General features: G+C 37.4%; 1 long non-coding RNA gene across 1 annotated transcript; it reads right to left on the bottom strand.

Annotated features, from left to right (window-relative positions):
- Positions 1–4,952: 4,952 nt before the first annotated feature.
- On the bottom strand, positions 4,953–6,772 carry LOC141325669 (uncharacterized). The gene is made up of 3 exons (XR_012353804.1): positions 6,662–6,772; positions 6,449–6,496; positions 4,953–5,121 (listed from the first exon to the last, which is right to left on the bottom strand). It is a non-coding gene; the product is annotated as an uncharacterized lncRNA (long non-coding RNA).
- Positions 6,773–7,473: the final 701 nt, after the last annotated feature.

Raw genomic sequence — 7,473 nt, 5'->3', positions numbered from 1 at the left:
GGGATGGCGGGCACTGGGGCATGCGTCCATGGGAAAGCAAGGGGAGTGTGGTGGGGTGCGGGCTGTGCGTGGGGATTTGCTGTCTGTGGCAGTGAGCTCGCGCTGACGCTGCGACTTGGAGAAGCCGTGGAGTGGCGCTTAAGGCCGTGGGTGACGGGCTGGCGTTCGGCTGAACGCGGAAGGGGGCGAGGGCTGGCGGCCTCGGTGACCGGGGCACGTCCTTAACTTGCAGAAGGTCTCCTGGCGCGCTCTGGCCGGGAGCCCGTCCCTGCGGCACTTGCGGATTGGTCTGGCCGAGTTTAAGGGGCTGAACGGCGTGCACTCGTTCTGTCCGCCTTGGGAGGAGGGGTAAAACTGGAAGCATCACCCAGTTGAAGGGAAGCGTGCAGGTCGAGTAGATCCGCTTTGGTAGCTCGTCGCGGGATGATGACGCCAGCGCTGGTGAGTGTTTGCCGCAGTCCTGCTACGGTCCATTTCCCTGTAGCTGGGACGGAAGATGGCTGACGCCTGGGAGGTGCCGTTGATGGCGTGGCTTGGCGTCGGCGGATGAGAATGGCGGCGGTGTGAGAGGGCCTGCGGCCCCGTGGTGCAGCCATGGGCTCCGTTGGATGATCCTGCTGGGCGGTGGTGGCTTGCGTTGCGAAATCAACACGACTTGCATTAAATAAAATCTATAGACATTAAAACACTTGATGCATTTCATAATCTTAATTTAAACATTTAACCTAGGCAAGGCAAGGCAAGTTTATTTATATAGCACATTTCATACACAATGGTAATTCAAAGTGCTGTACATAAAAAGGAATTAAAATCACAATGGCATAAAAATCATAAACATTTAAAATAATAAGATAACCTAGATAAATGTGCGCTGTTAGATGCATATCCAATCGTTTTTGCGGAGAGTGAAAGCGAAAGCGGGCTTTGCAGCTGACATGGAAGCTCAAACGCGGTGGAAACCTAAAATACACCATTTTTGTTGATAAAAGTAAGGCATAAAAAGGCATCATTCATAACTGCAAAAGGTCTACTATTATTATTTATGTGCGCACTCACAATATCAACAAAACATTATATTTGTGTAAAACGGTGCTGAGCCGGATAGACACGCTCAGTGCTTTTAGCCAGTCTTTTCAACCAAATAAAAATAGTGTTTCAGTCCTTTAAATGAATTACTAACAAAAAAAGACATGTGTTAAATGCACACTGATGTTTGTTAGTTCGTTAAATGCACCAGTGTGTAAAGAAAGTGGCAATAATCCTTTCAGTTAAAATCTGAAGACTTATTTTATTCATGTGGTGTACTCCCCTCGTTAGCCCAACCCCCCTCCCGGAAAATCATACAAGCCCCCTGGGTCGCGTGTTTTGGCACTGGACTGAGTCCGTTATAACCGGTTATGGTCTATTACTGAACCGATACCGAATCGTCCTTGTCTGCATCGCGATGCATCGTAAAAACGATTAATTTTGACACCCTAATGTTTAGTATGTTAAGCATGATCATTTCACATGCCAAATTTCAGGAAATGATGATAATTCGATGTAATAAAAGGTGAATGAAATACTTGAATGAAAATGACATGTGTGTTGAGACATAAATTATGTGGTAATCATATATTGAATGTATAGTACATCCAGAAACTTATCACCATTGTCATTCAATTATTAATTCATAATGTACAATTCTCATTTATATTTACTTGCATTTGATCAACTCTATTTCATACATGGTATTTGTAAAGCATCATAAATAAAGTTCAAACGTATGTCTCTAAATGCAATCACAAATAAATGCTCAGAAACAGCAATAAATGGAATTCAGTGGAATTTCCCTGAATTGAATTCCACTTCCTGTAATTCCAATTCAATTCCAACTCTGTTTCCTGTAATTGTTGTTGAATTCCAATTCCTTCTTTGAATTGGAATTGTTGAGTTCATTCCTGAATTGGCCCCAACCCTGGAACCAGGCATGAAACAGATGATGTAGTCAGATCAGAGAAGCAAGAGAGGAAAATATATGATTTAAGGTGAGTTTTGAAATCCTGTACTGGGGGCGGAGATACAAAACGTTTGTCCACCAAACAATGCTAACCTGTAACAGGATTAACAGCAGACAAGTTTCTGAAAAGCGTAGTGTGCGAAGTGGGGAGTAAGTGTAAAAGAGATCAAAAATATATAGGGGGGGACAGGTCCATAAAGTGCTTTGAAGGTGATAAGGAGAATCTCGTATTGGATACGAAAATGAATGGGTGGCCAATGACGTGTTTGTAGGATGGGAGTTTTGGAAATATTGAATCTTATTTAATGTTGTGTTTGGTAGACCACAGAAAAGAGAATTACAGTAGGCAAGATGAGAAGTAATGAAGGCATGGACCAGTGTCTCAGCATCAGTGATATTTAAGAAGTGGAGTCAAAGAACACAGGATACCAGGTATACTGAAAGAACACATTTTTTTTGTTGAAAGAACAATGATTAAGAACTGACAGTCTGGCTTGAAATTGTTACTAAAGGTAAAGGCATTCCCAATGTTTTGGCAGAGGGTGGATGTCTAAAGATAATCTCAGAGGAACTGTTGCCACATGCCAATGAAGCAGCTGACCTTTATGAAGCAGAACTAGGCTAGTCACTGACCAGACATTTAGTGTTTGGAAGTGATCCCTTTTCTTCAGGGAGACAAAGAGAACGTGTGGAACACCACTTTGCAGAACTGCACCCAGATATGGAAATATGCTACAACAATACTGTGAACGGTGACTTCTCATACTTTAAACTAGCTCTGCTGGATCTCATTGAAACAACAAAAAGATACACAACATGACCCATAAATAACAGAAAAGGTAGAGAAATTACATAAACAAATTTGTTTAGAGTTTAGTCAACAGAAACTATGTCTTTCAGAACAGAAAATGCATCAGAAAGGCCTGTGACTTCATAGACATTGGTGTACTCTTGTCTACATTTAAGACACTGGCTAGAAGTTTCATGCCATTGCAGCACACATACTTTGCATCCCACAATGCTCCGGCAACAGACTGCAAACATTGGCTCCTGGAAGGGTCCTGTGAAATAAGAGATTCAATAAAGTTAGTCTTACTCATTTCGTCTGGTTAAACGTTCCAGTTTTTCCCCACTCTTATACAATATAACAAATTCGAAAAAATAAAAAAATGAAAACAGCTGCTTTATACCACAGAAGCAGCAACTGAACTATTATTTTTCCATGATTCTTATGGTAATCAATTTGGCAAGTATAAAACAACTGCTATAATATCTGAAGAATACACTTTTATGCAAAGCACTGATACTGGAACATGAGGGTGAGTAGATGACAACTGACATTGCAGTTAATGTTCTTGTCAACTTCAGTCTCCATCATAAGTTGAGATGTGTGTTGAGTACTTAACCATTTCTAAAAATCAGTAGGGAAGAAAAAAAACCTGAATGTACCTAGGTCTCTTTCGTTTGCTATTTTGTTGAAATCTTAGAAATTCCTCCTCTGAAACAGCAAGTATTTTGCGAGCATTTTGCTTCCAGTATAATGAACCTGTAGGTAACATATGACTAAACATTCAAGTGTCAAATAAATAAATGAAACCATAAAAAAAAAGTATTAATTACTATAACGTATGCTGCATTAAAAAAATTTTGTAATGAAATACCTTTGGTTCCTTCAGACTCCACTATTTGATTACCCTGAGCATCTTAACTTGGCAGGTGGTCTGAGCAGTTGACGAGGCATGTGGGGAATCCCGGTTTAGGATGAGCTGACGCGATGCGACGTGCATCCGAGAGGACTGGACAAGGATCAGGACTGTCATTCTCCATTTCAGTGAGCTTAAAGTTAGAGCCGTTCAAATGAAGAATGACGTTGACAAATTCTACAAACGGAAGATCAAGAACGGGTATATCGCAACGGATTGTATCCTTGTCCAGCCCCAACAGAAACACAACGCTGATTGAAGCATCGGGCCAGCTCATCTGATGATATACACTGTAACAAGATTACTGTGAAATTTACAGCAACTTACTGGCAGCAATTGGCAAGTAAGTTGCTGTAATATATTCCACAGTATGCTGACTGTAAGTTTCATCACAGTAACTTACTGTACTACTGTAATTTTTATACAGGGAATATCACAGTACCATAATTGCATTCAGATTAATAGAATGCTCTTTTTGAATGAATTAATCATGAATAAATTAATTTTTAACAAAAAGTAATTAGTATACTGTACTATAATGAACATTACTGCTTTAATTGTGTGTAGTCTAAAAAGAAGACACGGTTTTTGTCACAAAAATACCATTTATTGACTTCAAATTGTGAAAATACATAAAATAGCATAGCATACAATACATTTCAATTTTGTATTTTTCAGTGTGTAAACATTTTTTTATTTTGCATAAACCTAAAAATGTATAGATTCTAACTATAAAATCTTTAGCTCCAGTACAGGGAATACATCAAACATTACATGACAAACCAGAAAATAGTTTTCATTACTGCCGCTTGTCAGAGAAAGTATTAACAGCATCATAAAATAACAGCAATATCAATTTATTTAATTTTTAGTTAAGAAGTTAACTTAGCAAAGTGTTTTCAATATATTTTTTTATATCAGTGAAAATAAACAATTAACAAACAATTAACATTTATACAGTGGTGGCCAAAATTATTAGCACACTGGTATTTTCACCAGCTGAAATCTCACAGAAATTCCACTGGATTATCACAATTAAGGGCATAAATTTATGTTTGGATATTTATTTATATTTATGTAAACTGATATTTCCTACTTACACTACAGCAAAAGATACAAATAACTGACTTAAACCCATGTTAAGCTGGTAAAAAACACTAGTGTTCTAATAATTTTGGCCACCACTATATATATATATCAGTCTTCATATATCACAGACATCAATTAAGCTTATCTTTTGGTATTATTTCTTCAAAGCATTTTAAGTAAAACAGCTCTATATGTAACAAGTGCCAACAGATGACCAAAAATGGGATGCAATAATTCTGGTTTCTGCATGTGATGTTCAGCATGAATCCTTTTTTCTTTCCTGAGATGGACATGAGCTGGCATCATTGTCCTGGGCTGGAGTCTTCTTCCCTGCAGTAAAAAAAAATAAAAATGTTATTAATGTGGAAGTTTATAAGCAAAAATGACAGCTTAATTTTATTTTAAAATATAGAAAATCAGATAGGGGTCTACATATCATCAAAATATTTTCAATACACAAATATCATTATCAACAAACATCAAGGAAGGAATTCTATTTCACTATTTACAGGGTATCTACTGAATTATTTAAATATCAATTTATTGGCAATTTATGATAATTTTTAAGAGCTGCACAAGTAAAATAAACACAGTATGAGTGGGTTGGACAATGTACGGTAACATATTAAGCCATAAAATTACATACAGTTCAGATAAAGGTTTTCACCAAAAAAAAAAAATTGTATACAACGGTATTTCAGCCTTTATACCATTAAAAAAGATAAATCAAGTATATATAAATGTAACTGTCTTAATTGTTTAGATATTTAGAAGGGAACTTTTCACATTTACAACTCTGTGTTTTCTGCATAAAAAACATGGGTCAATAACTAATAATTTGACCATAAACAGCTGAAAAAATTTATTGGAAATAAATATGCATTCTATGTCACTAGGGGGCGCTTTAGGAGCGCTGAAATATTACGGTTTCCCTAGTAACGGCTGTATACAAAGCAGCTCCGAACTCATTTAAGCCGTTTTATCAGGCATTATATGTTTACTTTAAGGTTTAGTTTAAGACTAAATTAAAAAGCCATCGACACGATTCTGAGGACAGTCGGTTCCCCTTCAGATACATTCATATAAAGACACGCACATATCATTGCCTTTTGAAGTTTAATCCAGCCCTATCGCGATTCTTGTCTGTTTGTCCCTAACAGTAAAAGACCTTATAAAATTATAATTAGGACTTTTCTTATACTGTTTAACGTATTAAAAACTTTGTACGGTCTTAAATGTGAACTGAATTGAGGAGTTTTAAAGTACCTATAGGAGCCCTCTATTTTAAAATAGCTGGTGAAACATTTGCCAGCCCAACTGGAAAACACAATAGCCCCAGGACACTGGGCTAGCGATTTTGCAAGCCCTGTAATGTAATGTATTATAATATCCAAAAGACAAACGATGCATTGTGACAGCGGATATGTTACTAACATGTAACCATTAAATAACAAATATAGACGGAGGCTTACGAGACCATGATGTCTTTTAGTCTGAGGCCGTTTCGCCTTCAGCCCTTTAGTCCTGAGTGACGCAGTTCTGAGAACGGATGGTGTTTAGTTTGAGGCGCGAAGCCATTTTAACTGATATTACGCACAGCTCAAGTAAAAAAAACACAAAGTCCTATGAAAAATGTCGTGCGGTTTTAACGCCTTACCTGTTTCTGCATTTCGTCAGTATTAAAGCAATATCCATCGCGCAGTATCTAGCAAGAGAAAAACACATGTGGCTTCAAACAGCTAATCCACAAACACACACACAGACGCACTTCCAGATTAAATGTATACAGCCATGTCAGTTCTTTACCGAAATAATGACTTAAAAATATATCAAAATGTAATGCTTTTTGCAATAATATGCGAACACTTACCGGTTAATGTGGATGTCCGCCCGGTACCACCGCTCCCTCTCACGGTCGACTCTCTCAGTCTCCCACTCTCTGAAAGTTAAACACGTATAACGTCTCGAGTGAAAACTGTAAATATAACAATAATGACCAAAAATATGGAAAAATAAAGAGCAACTTTACCTTTCTGAGGTCAAATTGGAAAAAAATACGCCCATTACGTCGGTTAATCCAGCTGAGAGAAAAATGCCGATCTCAACTACTGCAATGTAGGGGTGTAAATCGGAGCCTTCAAGACGATTCGATACGATACCGATTTCTTAAGCCAACGATTCGATTATTTTCGATACTTCAGAATTCCCTGTGATACGATGCGATTCGATCCGATTCGATTCAATATTAGATATTTTTACATGATATCTATTAAGTTTCAAATAAATCAACAAAAATGGTAAATAATTTGCCTTTTATTGAGAATACAGAAACAGTATTCTATTCACATAATGTGTATGTTCCACTAAAGCAGTTGTGCTCAATGCACTGCAAATAGAACAGCAAATATAAGTTACTGCATCTACAAAGTGCAATCAGATAAATTGTAATAAAAAAAAAAAAACTTATAGTGCAGGTCTACTATTGCCAATTAGCCTATTCATCGTTTTAAAAAAGTTTCTTTCATACAAAATTGGTTACATTTTGAAAATACAATTTGCATCTTATTAAGAGGTAATGGTCACACATCCTTTGCAGTAGATGAACTGCAAATAGAATACTACTCCACAAAATCAGTTCAAAATCATCGCTCTTGAAAGTCAGACAAAAACGTGAGGTCTGTG

The sequence above is a fragment of the Garra rufa genome, chromosome 2 (assembly GCF_049309525.1).
Source record: "Garra rufa chromosome 2, GarRuf1.0, whole genome shotgun sequence".
NCBI lineage: Eukaryota > Metazoa > Chordata > Actinopteri > Cypriniformes > Cyprinidae > Garra > Garra rufa.
The sequence above is the reverse complement of the archived record's forward strand: the minus strand, read 5'-3'. Positions and strand labels throughout refer to the sequence as shown.